The following is a 17724-nucleotide window of genomic DNA, read 5'->3' on the forward strand; positions in this document are numbered from 1 at the left end:
TTCAGTTAGTGCTAAATACGGCTGCTAGAATCCTGACTAGAACCCAAAAATTTATCATATTACTCCAGTGCTAGCCTCCCTACACTGGCTTCCTGTTAAGGCAAGGGCTGATTTCAAGGTTTTACTGCTAACCTACAAAGCATTACATGGGCTTGCTCCTACCTATCTTTGCGATTTGGTCCTGCCGTACATACCTACACGTACGCTACGGTCACAAGACGCAGGCCTCCTAATTGTCCCTAGAATTTCTAAGCAAACGGCTGGAGGTAGGGCTTTCTCCTATAGAGCTCAATTTTTATGGAATGGTCTGCCTACCAATGTGAGAGACGCAGACTCAGTCTCAACCTTTAAGTCTTTACTGAAGACTTATCTCTTCAGTAGGTCCTATGATTAAGTATAGTCTGGCCCAGGAGTGTGAAGGTGAACGGAAAGGCTGGAGCAACGAACCGCCCTTGCTGTCTCTGCCTTGCCGGTTCCCCTCCTTCCACTGGGATTCTCTGCCTCTAACCCTTTTACAGGGGCTGAGTCACTGGCTTACTGGTGTTCTTCCATGCCGTCCATGGGAGGGGTGCGTCACTTGAGTGGGTTGAGTCACTGACGTGGTCTTCCTGTCTGGGTTGGCGCCCCCCCTTGGGTTGTGCCATGGCGGAGATCGTTGTGGGCTTTACTCGGCCTTGTCTTAGGACGGTAAGTTGGTGGTTGGAGACATCCCTCTAGTGGTGTGGGGGCTGTGCTTTGGCAAAGTGGGTGGGGTTATATCCTGCCTGTTTGGCCCTGTCCGGGGGTATCATCGGATGGGGCCACAGTGCCTTCTGATCCCTCCTGTCTCAGCCTCCAGTATTTATGCTGCAGTAGTTTATGTGTCGGGGGGCTAGGGTCAGTCTGTTACATCTGGAGTATTTCTCTTGTCTTATCCGGTGTCCTGTGTGAATTTAAATATGCTCTCTCTAATTCTCTCTTTCTCTCTTTCTGTCTTTCTCTCGGAGGACCTGAGCCCTAGGACCATGCCTCAGGACTACCTGGTATGATGACTCCTTGCTGTCCCCAGTCCACCTGGCCGTGCTGCTGCTCCAGTTTCAACTGTTCTGCCTGCGGCTATGGAACCCTGACCTGTTCACCGGACGTGCTTGTTGCACCCTCGACAACTACTATGATTATTATTATTTGACCATGCTGGTCATTTATGAACATTTTAACATCTTGACCATGTTCTGTTATAATATCCACCCTGCACAGCCAGAAGAGGACTGGCCACCCCTCATAGCCTGGTTCCTCTCTAGGTTTCTTCCTAGGTTTTTGGCCTTTCTAGGGAGTTTTTCCTAGGGAGTTTTTCCTAGCCACCGTGCTTCCTTCACATGCATTGCTTGCTGTTTGGGGTTTTAGGCTGGGTTTCTCTCCAGCACTTTGAGATATCAGCTGATGTACGAAGGGCTATATAAATAAATTTGATTTGATTTGATTTGATTTGGAAAGCCCTTAGAGACTTACCCCAAAATAATGTAATCACTGCCAAAATGTGCTTCTACAAAGTATTGACTCAGAGGTGTAAATACTTATGTAAATGAGATATTTCTGTATTTAATTTTAAATAAATTAGCTACAAATTCTAAAAATATGTTTTCACTTTGTCATTATGGGGTATTGTGTGTAGATGGGTGTGAACAAAATATACTGCTAAAAAAATAAAGGGAACACTTAAACAGCACATCCTAGATCTGAATGAAATAAATAATCTTATTAAATACTTTTTCCTTTACATAGTTGAATGTGCTGACAACAAAATCACACAAAAATAATCAATGGAAATCCAATTTATCAACCCATGGAGGTCTGGATTTGGAGTCACACTCAAAATTAAAGTGGAAAACCACACTACAGGCTGATCCAACTTTGAAAATGAGGCTCAGTACGTGCCTGTATGACCTCCCTACAACGCCTGGGCATGCTCCTGATGAGGTGGCGGATGGTCTCCTGAGGGATCTCCTCCCAGACCTGGACTAACTCCTGGACAGTCTGTGGTGCAATGTGGCGTTGGTGGATGGAGCGAGACATGATGTCCCAGATGTGCTCAATTGGATTCAGGTCTGGGGAACGGGCGGGCCAGTCCATAGCATCAATGCCTTCCTCTTGCAGGAACTGCTGACACACTCCAGCCACATGAGGTCTAGCATTGTCTTGCATTAGGAGGAACCCAGGGCCAACCGCACCAGCATATGGTCTCACAAGGGGTGTGAGCATCTCATCTCGGTACCTAATGGCAGTCAGGCTACCTCTGGCGAGCACATGGAGGGCTGTGCGCCCCCCCCAAAGAAATGCCACCCCACACCATGACTGACCCACCGCCAAACCGGTCATGCTGGAGGATGTTGCAGGCAGCAGAACATTCTCCACGGCGTCTCCAGACTCTGTCACGTGCTCAGTGTGAAGCTGCTTTCATCTGTGAGGAGCACAGGGCGCCAGTGGCGAATTTGCCAATCTTGGTGTTCTCTGGCAAATGCCAAACGTCCTGCACGGTGTTGGGCTGTAAGCACAACCCCCACCTGTGGACGTCGGGCCCTCATACCACCCTCATGGAGTCTGTTTCTGACCGTTTGAGCAGACACATGCACATTTGTGGCCTGCTGGAGGTCATTTTGCAGGGCTCTGGCAGTGCTTCTCCTGCTCCTCCTTGCACTAAGGCGGAGGTAGCGGTCCTGCTGCTGGGTTGTTTCCCTCCTGCGGCCTCCTCCATGTCTCCTGATGTACTGGCCTGTCTCCTGGTAGCGCCTCCATGCTCTGGACACTACGCTGACAGACACAGCAAACCTTCTTGCCACAGCTCGCATTGATGTGCCATCCTGGATGAGCTGCACTACCTGAGCCATTTGTGTGGGTTGTAGACTCCGTCTCATGCTACCACTAGAGTGAAAGCACCGCCAGCATTCAAAAGTGACCAAAACATCATCCAGGAAGCATAGGAACTGAGAAGTGGTCTGTGGTCACCACCTGCAGAACCACTCCTTTATTGGAGGTGTCTTGCTAATTGCCTATAATTTCCACCTGTTGTTTATTCCATTTGCACAACAGCATGTGAAATTTATTGTCAATCAGTGTTGCTTCCTAAGTGGACAGTTTGATTTCACAGAAGTGTGATTGACTTGGAGTTACATTGTGTTGTTTAAGTGTTCCCTTTATTTTTTTGAGCAGTGTATATTTAATCCATTTTGAATTCAGGCTGTGACACAAAATGTGGAATAAGTCAAGGGGTTTGAATACTTTCTGAAGGCACTGTAGCTAGGACACTTCCACTGTATGAAAACATTTGACGAAGTACTGTTCCAATGGTGAAATATCCATTTAATTATACTGTACTGTAAGTATCAATGTAAATTGAGTTGTAATGTAGATCTGTTGATACTGGACATCCCTCCTCTGCCTTACAGCTCCAGTCCTTCAATAGTCAGAGACAACAGGTTCTAAGTTTTCATCAGCACCTCTTTGGAATATGGCTACAGACCCAGTGGGTAGAACAGTGTGTTATAGACCCAGGTTTGGCTCAAACTCCACTCTGAAGTGAAACATAGAGTGGGAAAGGTGAGCCTGAGGTTTCAACATACTGAGTGAGAGATGGAGGAACTGAATTAAACTTTATTATTCATCACAACGTTGGCAGCTTTTAGGCTATAACACAATATATCCATTTGCATCTTTCATACACTCACTTTCTTATCTCTCACATTAAGTATAGAACTGCTCTCTGCCCAAGGCTCCAAGTCCATCTGAGTGTCACAGGACAGGATAGTCCCACAGGAACGTTTATACTGACGGGGACTGCCAAGCATTATCTGTCAGAGGTTCATTGTCGGAATCACAAGGGGTCTATTTAGATCATAACATTGTATCATTACACACAGTATGCTGACGTTCGATACCAGGAATTTTAATATGTTCTTGATCTTTATAAATTGACTGGGGTTAGGGAAGATACAAAGTGATGCAAATCTGAGACAGTTGTTGATTTGAGGTATTTAGTGAAAATGCGTAGTGATGCTGAGGCCTTGTTTCAGTCTTGTTTTTTTTTCTCCTGATGAGGATACTCACTGCAACCTGTAATGCTAGTGCCTTAAACTTTCAGACGCAGGACACATTCTTCAGGTCCATGGTGCTTGCTGGCTGCTAGGATCAATAGCTGCTTGTCTGAGATGAGGAGAGACGGGTACATACAGCCCTGATGAGGGGGTGAGGATTGGGATTGAGGGGTGAAGAAAGGGAGCTAGAGAGTGAGGTGAGAGTTGGGGTAAGGAGTAGAGAGTGGAGAAGTATTGATACATGGTTTCATGGACATGTATGTAGCAGTGGAGGCTGGTGACTTAAACAATTGAGGAGGACGGGAGACCCACGTTATAGGCACGGAAATGCACGATGATAAAGTGTGTTTACCCAGACACAGAGACAACAACTGATAGACTGAGCTTGCTTTATGCATGTTTGTAGGCTGTAGGCCTGACATCTGTCATCACTATTATGTTGATTCATTCATTCCAGTTAATCATTTTGGATTGAAAATATATAGGCAGCCGAGCTACCCAATTTTGAATATAAACCAAATTTGATCTGGTTCACATTTTCTCCTGACATACAAATGGACTATAAATACATAACGTTAACAATTAGTTACCCTGACTAAATGGGCAGCGCACATAGGCTGTATGCATCTGCTCTTATTAGTAGCCACAGTTGATCAGACAGATTTTTTTCCTTCTCATTTTCATCCCCTACAGCATGTCAGGTCTCTAATGTTTAGGTGTAGCCTAGGCTACATCTAAACATTTATGTCATGAGTTTTGTCTTGTCTCTGTCCGGAGTGATTATGTGTTACCATCTTTGCTAAATAAATACCGGAGAAAAGTGGAACGCCTACTTGAGCGCATGTGAAAAAATGCGCTGCATCAACTTCTCTCTTTAATCTAACTTTTAATGGATGATACGATGGAGCTATCATATCATTCTGAATTGATTTCAACATCCCAGAAAAGACAGTAGAAAGTTCCATATATTCAGCAAGTAAAGCATCGTAACGTGCAATTACCGCTGCAAGCTCTTTGTAGTTGCCCTTGATAGCAGAACTTTCCCTCTCGTCATGTCCTCTAAAAGACAATTATTGCATGCCCAAAAACGCAGTGGTGTTGATAAGCCGCTTGAGAACATCCTTGTTTCGTCGTACTTCTCGCTGTGTTGCACAGTTTGAATACGCAGACCTAGGGTCACGATCGATGCGGCTTTTTCCCAGAAGCTTGAATCTGATGTGGGCATTTATATGCTCCCTGCTTTTGTTTTGCTGTTTAGCTGAAAGATCAATGTTCTTCAGGTTACTGTACCCCTCTTTCGCCTAACGTTCAGACTTTCCAGAAATCAGGCAAGGCCAGCAATACAGGCAGCTTGATGAAAGGCTCCCTGTTGACCAGCTATACTTTTGATATCAATTGGTATTGAACGCCCTCACCTTTTCATCCTTCTTCATGAAACTGATCTCCTTTGCTGGCTCAAATAGCCGACCAATCAGCCTGTTACCAACCCTTAGTAAACTTTGGGAAAAAATTGTGTTTGACCAGATACAATGCTATTTTACGGTAAATAAATTGACAACCAACTTCAGCACGCTGATAGGGAAGGACATTCAACAAGGACAGCACTTACACAAATTACTGATGATTGGCAGAGAGAAATTGATGATAAAAGAATATGGGGCTGTTTTGTTAGACTTCAGTGCGGCTTTTGACATTATCAATCATAGTCTGCTGCTGGAAAAACATACGTGTTATTGCTTTACACCCCCTGCTACATTGTGGATAAAGAGTTACCTGTTTAACAGAACATAGAAGGTGTTATTTAATGGAAGCCTCTCCAACATAATCCAGGTAGAATCAGGAATTCCCCAGGGCAGCTGTCTAGGCCCCTTACTTTTTAAAATCTTTACTAATGACATGCCACTGGCTTTGACTAAAGTTAGTTCATTCACTAAACTCTAAATCTCAACTAAATCTTGTAATAAATAATGTGGCAATTGAACAAGTTGAGGTGACTAAACTGCTTGGAGTAATCCTGGATTATAAACTGTCATGGTCAAAACATATTGAGACAACACTAACTAAGATAGCAAGAAGTCTGTCCATAATAAAGCGCTTCTCGACCTTTTTAACAGCACTATCAACAAGGCAGGTCCTACAGGCCCTAGTTTTGGCGCACCTGGACTACGGTTCAGTTGTGTGGTCAGGTGCCACAAAAAGGGACTTAGGATGATGTCATTTGGCTCAGAACAGGGCAGCACGGCTGGCCCTTGGATGTACAGAGAGAGCTAACATTAATAATATGCATGTCAATCTCTCCTAGCTCGAAGTGGAGGAGAGATTGACTTCATCACTACTTTTATTTATGAGAGGTATTGACATGTTGAATGCACCAAGCTGTCTGTTTGAACTACAGCTCAGACACCCTTGCATACCCCACAAGACATGCCACAAGAGGTCTCTTCACAGTCCCCAAGTCCAGAACAGACTGTGGGAGGCGCACAGTACTACATAGAACCATGACTACATGGAACTATATTCCACATGAAGTAACTGATGCAAGTAGTAAAATTAGATTTAAAATACAGATACAAATACACCTTATGGAACAGCGGGGACTGTGAAGCAACACAAACATATTCACAGACACAAGCATACACACACACACAATATCATATGCACTATACACACACGGACACATAGATTTTGTATTGTAGATATGTGCGAGTGGTGGAGTAGGAGCCTGAGGGAAAAGGAAAGGGTGCTGCTATCATGGATGGTATTGGCAAGTTTTTTACAGTTACTGTATTTTGAAGGAACAAAGACCTGGGTTAATCACTTGTTAGTCTGATTTGAGATTCCCAGAATATTTCCTTTAAAAACAGGACATGAATTTAAGAGTTTGACTTAAAAATGTCCAGTTCTCATGGAAATTGTATTATCACCAAATGTAATTAGCAAGAACAATTTATAGAGCTGGGGGTTGTGAAATATAAAATCTGATTAAGCCCTCTGCATTTTTGGAAATCTGTATAATTACATGTTCAAGGTGTCGGGAATCTACTACAAAGTGAAGAGCAGCAATTTAACATGTGGGTTGGAGTAATGCTACAGACAGAAACATTATAGAAAGTGCATAAGGACTGCATGTAGTCTAGCGGTTAGAGCATTGAGCAAGTAACTAAAAGGCACTTTAAAAAAAATTGTTAATGTGCCCTTGAGCAAGGCACTTAACCCTAATTTGCTCCAGGGGCACCGTACAACTATGGCTGACCATGTAAAACAAAGCATTTCACTGCACCTGTCCAGTGTATAAGACAATAAAACATGTATTTTGTATTTGTTATGTACAGTAGCAAGAAAAAGGGCATCAATTAACTCTGTCCCTTCATAGGCAATGGTAAACACTAGTAGAGACTGATGGTGAGTCGTAGCTAGATTGTTCAGCTGAAGTAAAACTGAAGTATCAACAGAACTAAATTACAGAGGAGCACAAGTTTATGTGTGCACAACATTGAGACTGGTTGCCTAGTCACCAGCAGAAGATGGCTATTCCCTGGTCCCAGAGAGGGGTGGAGATACTAGCTTACGCAGCACAGTCCCTCTGTACAGGCTGAGATGGTTCTTAGTATCCACTCTAACCTAGTCATCCACGCTGACCTATCTACTCTAATCGTGTTAATTATCATATGTTACATGCAATCAACCCCACTCCTTGATTCTCATTACATTCCTCATTTAACCTCACTCAATACCTTAACTCAATCACTCTCACAGATCAGATCACAGCTGACCATGTGGGGGGAAAGGGGGAAAATACAGTAGGGATTTCTGAGGACATCTTACTTGAGTAAATTGTGCTCTGACCACCGCAAGGACAGTGTGTGTCTAGTAAAAGGGCTTGTTGTTCTCTCAGCCCTATACTGCATGCATGCACGCACGTACACACACACACACACACACACACACACACACACACACACACACACACACACACACACACACACACACACACACACACACACACACACACACACACACACACACACACACACACACACACACACACACACACACACAGAGGGACAGTCAGATGGGCCGTGGCCCGAGACTCTTTGGCCTGTGGCTATAGACCGCGTGGCAATCGCCTCCCATGGACCCCTTTATGGGAGAGAAGTGCAAACAGAATTGACCTGAAGATGTTATTTTCAGAGGTCTGTTGACAGAGCCCAACTATCTATCTGTTGCTTCTTTATTCAGTCTCCTCAGGAGGCTCCATAAGCAGGTTGTCTGTAGCCTGGCAACAGGTTAGACACAATTCAACTCATTCATTGTATACTTGGAATTCATTTACAGTATGGTATGGCTATATGCTAACTAGATTTATATTTTTAAGAGGCTATTGTATTATTGTAAACAATCCTCCTCAAAGCAACGTTGTGTCTGAACAACAAATTGTGTTGTTGTGTAATGTTTTTTTTAAGATGTCCATGAGAAGGCAGTAAACAGGAAAATGTGGTGCACAAGTGCTGTTCTGTCTGTTCCAAATGTTATGGTCATTTGTCAAATGTTGTGTATTGAGAGGGCTGTTTTGGAGAAAAGAAATGTTGGCCTCGGTGTGGTAACTGTTGGTTATCTGGTTGCACACTGCACAGGCAATAGCCTTATTCATTTGTGTTTTTTAGTCAGGCAGCACTGCAGACCACCATAGCTCTGAGGGTCCTCCTCCTTCTTGTCCATTAATAATGCAGAGTGTGGTTTTGAGAGATGAGGAAACAGTAAACAAGATCCTTGTCCATCCAGAGGGGTATCCTATGAAGCATGCTAGATCTACTCAGGATTTTCTAAAGCTAATCAGCTTCACATCCCAGCTCAGTTTTCATCCATACTACGACCGTGGATATTGCTCATCCGCCTGCAGCTAACTCTAGTAGGCTTGTAACTGCGCATGCATGTCGCACGTGGCTAGTCAAACGCTGAACTCTTCATTGAGACAATGTTGAAACATCAGTGCCACATTTTCACTTGTGCCAAAATCAAAATGAAGGAAAAGTTACAGTATCTTGCAAATTCAGCAGGCTATGGTGTAAAGTTTCAAATACATTCTGTCATTACTAAATAATGTGATAGGTATTTTAACTCCTCAAACCTGATTTGTATTATACTCCTCTGATGAGATGACCTCTCTCCAGGATGACCTCATGACCAGATGAAGGCCATTGATTGATTTAGAATCACTGACAACAATCAAACTGAATAATTATTAATGCATATCTTATTAAATCTGACTGATTAGTAGCAAAGGAGAGATTTTACTCAAATGTCAATTACCTCCACAATAGTGTTGAATCACTTCATTCCATAGTTTGTATAGCTTCTCTACCCTTAATAAACATACTATTTCATAGGAGAATATCAGACATATTAAAACAAAGACCAAAGGCAACAAAATAACTATGACATACTGTATGAGTCAGTGACCAGACTAAATGTACTTTTCCATGCCAACTTTGGGCCTTTGAGTCCTCTGATCATCGTGTTAAGGAAACAGCATGTTGTAATTCCTAAAGCTAACACCCAGGAACCTGTGCAGTGTCCTCCATGGATTTAATGGTTACAACAGCAACTCAATTTTGTTGTCAAATGAAGGAAGGCTGGGGAAAAAAGGCATGGACTTCTATCAGGAAAGAGGACACATGCTATTATTAACAGTAGTAGAGCCATGAAAGTGAACAGAGCCAGACCCCCCAACCATCCACCATCTTCTGAAAAATGCACAACGCGAACAGAGGTGGGGTTGATGCAGGGACCTGCTTCCACCACGACTAACCGCTACATGTCCAGGGCCATTACTTATTTATAAGACATGCCTGGTAAGTGCCATAGTGGCCTTGCGATTTTTCCTCAGTGCCATAAGGGCACTTTCATACACCCTGTTTACATTTCAAACACTGGGAGAGGAGAGCGATAACAAAAAAAAGCACCCAATTAGTTACAGTGTCCAGAGCGTGGGCCGAAACCTGGGCCGACGAGATGACTCCGATAAATATTTGGATGTGTCATAGGACTCTACCCTGTGCTGGTCAAGATCAGGCTTATAGGAAGTGATGAATGAACTGCTTTTCCATAGGTCCAGTTTCCCTCTGAAGCCATTTGGGGAGTAAAAAAAAGAAATGCTTAGTTTTACCATCATTGCTAAATGTACACTGGAATCAAAACGAAGCAGTGATTAACGAAAATTTTATATTTTCTGAGAAAGGCCCTGCGTGCCCTTTGCATTGTCTATGCTTTTGAATGATTTTACCTCTTTCTCTATCCATTCTTTATACTTTTGATGAGAGAAGCAAAATAATTTCATTGTTTATTAATTTATTTTTCTTGTTTAATTATCAGAAATATGCAATAGACTTCAATGGTATGCTCATAAGAGATGTGCCAGGTACAGAAATTATGTTGTAAGTGTTGTCTTTCAATTCTGCATTCGCTATGATCCCCAGCTGATTTTGTACATTTGCCCACTTACAAAGAAATGATCAGTCTATCATTTTAATGGTAGGTTTATTTGAACAGTGAGAGACAGAATAACAACAAAAAAATCCTGAAAAACGCATGTAAAAAATGTTATAAAATGATTAGCATTTTAATGAGGGAAATAAGTATTTGACCCCTCTGCAAAACATGACTTAGTACTTGGTGGCAAAACCCTTGTTGGCAATCACAGAGGTCAGACGTTTCTTGTAGTTGGCCACCAGGTTTGCACACATCTCAGGAGGGATTTTGTCCCACTCCTCTTTGCAGATCTTCTCCAAGTCATTAAGGTTTCGAGGCTAAAGTTTGGCAACTCGAACCTTCAGCTTCCTCCACAGATTTTCTATGGGATTAAGGTCTGGAGACTGGCTAGTTTGACGGTGGAGATGGTGTTCTTGGGGTCATAGGCAGCATTCCTCCTCCTCCAAACATGGCGAGTTGAGTTGATGCCAAAGAGCTCCATTTTGGTCTCATCTGACCACAACACTTTCACCAGTTGTCCTCTGAATCATTCAGATGTTCATTGGCAAACTTCAGACGGGCATGTATATGTATTCTTGAGCAGGGGGACCTTGCGGGCGCTGCAGGATTTCAGTCCTTCACGGCATAGTGTGTTACCAATTGTTTTCTTGGTGACTATGGTCCCAGCTGCCTTGAGATCATTGACAAGATCCTCCCGTGTAGTTCTGGGCTGATTCCTCACCGTTCTCATGATCATTGCAACCCCACGAGGTGAGATCTTGTATGGAGCCCCAGGCCGAGGGATATTGACAGTTCTTTTGTGTTTCTTTTATTTGCGAATAATCGCACCAAATGTTGTCACCTTCTCACCAAGCTGCTTGGCGATGGTCTTGTAGCCCATTCCAGCCCTGTATAGGTCTACAATCTTGTCTCTGACATCCTTGGAGAGCTCTTTGGTCTTGGCCGTGGTGGAGAGTTTGGAATCTGATTGATTGATTGCTTCTGTGGACAGGTGTCTTTTTTACAGGTAACAAGCTGCGGTTAGGAGCACTCCCTTTAAGAGTGTGCTCCTAATCTCAAACTCCTAACCTGTATAAAAGACACCTTGGAGCCAGAAATCTTTCTGATTGAGAGGGGGTCAAATACTTATTTCCCTCATTAAAATCCAAATGAATTTATAAAATTTTTGACATGGATATTTTTGTTGTTATTCTGTCTCTCACTGTTCAAATAAACCTACCATGAAAATTATAGAGTGATCCTTTCTTTATCAGTAGGCAAACGTACAAAATCAGCAGGGGATCAAATACTTTTCCCCCACTGTAGACTATTTGTAGAATTGTAGACTGATTTATTCATTCTACAAATAGTCATGTTCCAGGGGTGTCTATATTGTCCAATTCCACATGTGATTTGTGTCATTTTACATGGTAATTTTGTCCATCAATTCCATGTCATTGTAATACTAACATCATTACTTCCAACAAAAGCATTGCAAGCAGCAGGGATTTCATAATACCCATCTCTGAGGTAACTGTGGAGTGTGTGGGGGCTTCATAAATTTGGCACTTTGTAAAATACAGTGTTTCCCTGCTACAAGGCAAAGTGGGAGGATTCTTTCTTATCAAGTAAACAAAGAAATGTGACAACCCTGTTTAGTCCTTCATCCCTTTGTGTAAAGTAATACAGAAGCAATTCAAATGTGTATTGAGGGTGCAAAGCCAATAGCTTATTACGACCCGCTGTATGTATCCAAACTAGGGTTGCTGTCACGTCCTGACCAGTATAAGGGTTATTTGTTGTTGTAGTTTGGTCAGGACGTGGCAGAGGGTATTTTGTTTGTGGTTCGGGGTGGTGATTTATGTAGTAGGGTGTTTGATTTATTATTTCCGGGTTTTGGTCTATGTTCTATGTTTTGTATTTCTATGTTCTTTCTGGTTTGTTGTTTTTCTATGTTTAGGTTGATGGGGGTTGGACTCTCAATTGGAGGCAGGTGCTTTCTCGTTGCCTCTGATTGAGAGTCCTATATATGGGTAATTGTTTGGTTTGGTGTTGTGGGAGATTGTTTCTTGTTTTGCCTGTGTGAGCATGACAAGACTGTTTTGTTGTTCGTGCGTTCTTCGTTTTGGTGTTCTCTTTATTTAAAATAAATATCAAGATGAGCATCCACATTCCTGCTGCGTTTTGGTCCTCTATTCCCGACAACAGCCGTTACAGTTGCAAAACTCCAGGAACTTCCAATAAATTCCCTGGTTTTCCAGAACTCCTGATCTGGACTTCCTGCGTATTCCCTCCTGATTCTGGGAGTCCTCTAACTGGGATTTTGGGAAAACCAGGGAGTTTATTGAAAGTTTGCGGAATTTTGCATCCATCCCAAATCCAAACTAAATATCAAATATGATCATTTCAAATGTAACCTGCCTTTGCATGAGACCACATCTGGTATAGTTGTTAGTCTGCTGATCTGTGGTTGGCTAAGAACCATGTTGTTGAATCTTAAAGGGAGATACAGTATATGGAAAATTGGGTCATAGACTGTAAAATGTCGCTTGTAGTATATGACTGTTTATCAAATAAACAGTAAAATACACAATAACAACAACACATCTAAACGCTACTGAGGGGATAAACAGGTGTTGATGAAATTGTTTTTTGGGTGGAAAAATATCTTAATACCTACGTAATACTTACGTATATAGTGTATTTCAAAATGATTTGTACTTCTGTAAATATTTCAGTGTGTGTAGTTGACATTGTGACAGACAGCCTCCTACATGTTGATGTAGGTCAACTTTTCCTTTAGTCTTGTCTCTCAGTCTCTCAGCAGCCTCAGCCATGCCCTGTCTGTCTCAGGACACCGCTAAGCACAGGCCTGCCAGTGTCACCAGGGAGACACACACTCTGACAGAAGCTGTGCCAGTTAGATCTCAAACATGTCACTATACTGCACCGCCTGCTCTCTCAGTCCTCCCAAGTCCTCCTGGCCTCCACACCCCAAACCACCACCACTCATAGATACAAATCTAACCATGCTGGTCCGGGCTACCATACCCCATACCAATGTCTGCCCTCCTGTCTCTCTCTCTCTCTCTCTCTCTCTCTCTCTCTCTCTCTCTCTCTCTCTCTCTATCCACCTCTAGACGGACAGGGGTGGGGTGCATTGGAGGTGTGCCACCGGCATCTTTGCCTGGGCCATCTGCTTGGCGAACCCTTAGAAGGATCGCCACGCATCTGCCAGCATTGCTGGGGGTGTCACGGGGCCGTCAGGCGTGATTGATCTGGTCCATTTAGCCGGAGCAGCCAACATAAACACCAGGCAGGCCACTACACAGCCTGGCCAACTGGCCCACACACAGGCCCAGGCTCTATCTCTCTGCCCACTGATCATCACATGGCTGGTCCTCTGTCACTGCTCACTCCTCACTTGTCTCATTGTCAGGTTAATGCTTGACTATAACCAATTTTTAAGTTGAAAATTCAACTATACTTTCAAATATGATATTATCATTTGAATATGTTAAAATCATCACCAGTTATCAGCCCAAACAGTAATTGTTCTAGTATTTTTTATTATTCAGTTGATGATAGTTCATAATCCAAGTTTAGTTTTGGATGTGATACGAGCCCTTATATGTATTGGAATATTCCATATGTGTTTTGCCCATCATGGCCCATTCGCCAGTGGAAACGTCAGAAGCAAGGTCATACAGTACTATAAATGAATACTGGTCAGAGAAGAGTAGTGGCTTTTTATCTGACCTATAAAACTGTGATAATTCACATAGCACAGATATAGAATGTAATTCATCCAGTCCTCCAGTCTCTTTTTAAATGTTTTTATTAGTCATAGTTGAAATGAAACTTAGAGGAAATAAAAAAGAGCCATCATCCCGACTGGTTGCTAGAGTTTGATTTTATATCCTATTATTGTCACCTATTTCCCATCTTATGCATATTCCATCGTCTTTATTGTTTGGTCTGTATTCTGGTACAACTCATCCCAGGGCAGAGATTGCATTGGTGTTTGGTTCCCTGAACAGAGAGGTCCTGGCTACAGCCCTTCATCCAGTGGCTATTTGTGCTCCGTGTGTGTTGCATTACTTTGAAATTCAGCTCGGCCAAAGCTCTGACTTCTCAATGCTCCCTTTTAACAAGACCTGTGTTAGTCTTCGGGATTTGCCCACCGCCAGGCTATAAGGTTTTCCTTTACTGCTGAACCACATCACATAGGCTTTTTTCCTCTTAGACGTCTGACTGCCGAAGAGAAATCGATTCTCGAGCTGCTCCATTTCACTACATAAATATAAATAATTGTTTAACCGTTAAAAGTCATGTAAGGTTTACTTGATTTGTTGATATAGATGTGACATTTAGCTGAAAGAGACGCTAGGTTTTAATTGAATTTTTTTTTAAACAGAGCTTTTGGTTTCAGACCTGGGTTCAAGAGAGAAATGGACTTGGGTGTGTCCATGCAGACTAAGTGGAGACTAAAGAACTCTGGGAAATTGTTAAGAGCAGGGAAACTTGGATGTCCTCTCAGTTAAATATTTTAAAAGAGGAGAATTTAAAGCTTGTTCTCTCAATACGTATCTCTCACTCTCTCTCTCTTTTGCTCTCTCTTGCTCTCTCTCTCTATATTTCTCAATCTCTCCCTGTCTTTCTCAAGCTTTTACAAAGTGCCTTTGCTGAAAGAGGCAGAATGGAAAGGTTAGGTATGTGTGTGTGAGTGTGTGTATTTTCATGTTATGAAATATCTATTCAATACTTTCACATAGTGTCTCCCTATGTGGTGGATGTGGGTATATCCAGTGATTAAATGAGGACACGTAGCCTCCCGAGTGGCGCAGTGGTCTAAGGCACTGCATCGCACTGCATCTAAGGCACTGCATCGTAGTGCTAGCTGAGACCCATGGGGTGGCACACAATTGGCCCAGCGTCATCCGGGTTAGGGCAGGGTTTGACCGGCAGGGATGTTCCTGTCCAATCGCGCACTAGCGACTCCTGTGGCGGTCGCCAGGTGTACGGTGTTTTCTCCGACACATTGGTGCAGCTGGCTTCCGGTTTAAGCGGGCGTTGTGTCAAGAAGCAGTGTACGTGGGCTGGGTTGTGTTTCGGAGGATGCACGATCTCGATCTTTGCCTCTCCCGAGTCCGTACGTGTCATGGGACAGGATTGTAACTACCAATTGGATACCACAAAATTTAGGAGGAAAAGGGGAAAAAATAACAATAATTGATGAGGACGCGTAAAGTAATTCATAACAAACCCTTTGTAATTAGGTTGAATATGGTTAAACCTGTAACAGACACAATGGACATAAGGAAATAAGTAATCATTAATACATATATTAGTTAAGCGCATCTTCACTTCCTCTGTCAGCGCTTGAGGGCCACCAGGGGGCCAGCCAATCAATACCATGGGAACACTTGACCAAGGAGAAACTGGCCTGGCCAGGAAGTATGTAGGAGTGTTGTGACAGTGTGGGGCTTTTCTCGTGTAAAATAAAAGCCCATGCAGCCCCAGAGAAAACCCCACCGGTAAAGACTGAAAAACCCAGCGGTAAAGACTGAAAAACCCAGCGGTACAGACAGAAAAACCCACCGGTAAAGACTGAAAAACCCACCGGTAAAGACTGAAAAACCCAGCGGTACAGACAGAAAACCCCCACCGGTAAAGACTGAAAACCCCACCGGTAAAGACTGAAAAACCCAACGGTAAAGACTGAAAAACCCAGCGGTAGAGACAGAAAAACCCAAAGGTAAAAACTGAAAAACCCAGTGGTACAGACAGAAAAACCCACCGGTAAAGACTGAATAACCCAGCGGTACAGACAGAAAAACCCCAGCGGTACAGACAGAAAAACCCCACCGGTAAAGACTGAAAACCCCACCGGTAAAGACAGAAAAACCCAGCGGTACAGACAGAAAAATCCAGCGGTAAAGACTAAAAAACCCAGCGGTACAGGCAGAAAACCCCACCGGTAAAGACTGAAAACCCAGCGGTACAGACAGAAAAACTCAGCGGTACAGACAGAAAAACCCAGCGGTACAGACAGAAAACCCCACCGGTAAAGACTGAAAACCCGACCGGTAAAGACTGAGAAACCCAGCAGTAAAGACCGAAAAACCCAGCGGTACAGACAGAAAATCCCACCGGTAAAGACTGAAAAACCCAGCGGTACAGACAGAAAACCCCACCGGTAAAGACTGAAAAACCCAGCGGTAAAGACTGAAAAACCCAGCGGTACAGACAGAAAAACCCGACCGGTAAAGACTGAAAATCCCACCGGTATAGACTGAAAAACCCAGCGGTACAGACAGAAAACCCCACCGGTAAAGACTGAAAAACCCAGCGGTACAGACAGAAAAACCCACCGGTAAAGACTGAAAAACCCAGCGGTAAAGACTGAAAACCCCACCTGTAAATATTGAAAAACCCAGCGGTACAGACAGAAAAACCCACCAGTAAAGACTGAAAAACTCAGCGGTAAAGACTGAAAAACCCAGCGGTACAGACAGAAAACCCCACCGGTAAAGACTGAAAAACCCACTGGTAAAGACTGAAAAACCCACTGGTAAAGACTGAAAAACCCAGCGGTAAAGACTGAAAAACCCAGCGGTACAGACAGAGAACCCCACCGGTAAAGACTGAAAAACACAGCGGTACAGACAGAGAACCCCACCGGTAAAGACTGAAAAACCCACCGGTAAAGACTGAAAAACCCAGCGGTACAGACAGAAAAACCCAGTGGTAAAAACTGAAAAACCCAGCGGTACAGACAGAAAAACCCACAAGTAAAGACTGAAAAACCCAGCGGTACAGACAGAAAACCCCAGCAGTACAGGCAGAAAACCCCACCGGTAAAGACTGAAAAACCCAGCGGTACAGACAGAAAAACTCAGCGGTACAGACAGAAAAACCCAGCGGTAAAGACTGAAAAACCTAGCGGTACAGACAGAAAACCCCACCGGTAAAGACTGAAAACCCCACCGGTAAAGACTGAAAAACCCAGCGGTAAAGACTGAAAAACCCAGTGGTACAGACAGAAAAACCCGGCGGTAAAGACAGAAAAACCCAGTGGTACAGACAGAAAAACCCCACCGGTAAAGACTGAAAACCCGACCGGTAAAGACAGAAAAACCCAGCGGTAAAGACTGAAAAACCCAGCGGTAAAGACAGAAAACCCCAC

Source organism: Salmo salar, chromosome ssa24, assembly GCF_905237065.1.
Source record: "Salmo salar chromosome ssa24, Ssal_v3.1, whole genome shotgun sequence".
NCBI lineage: Eukaryota > Metazoa > Chordata > Actinopteri > Salmoniformes > Salmonidae > Salmo > Salmo salar.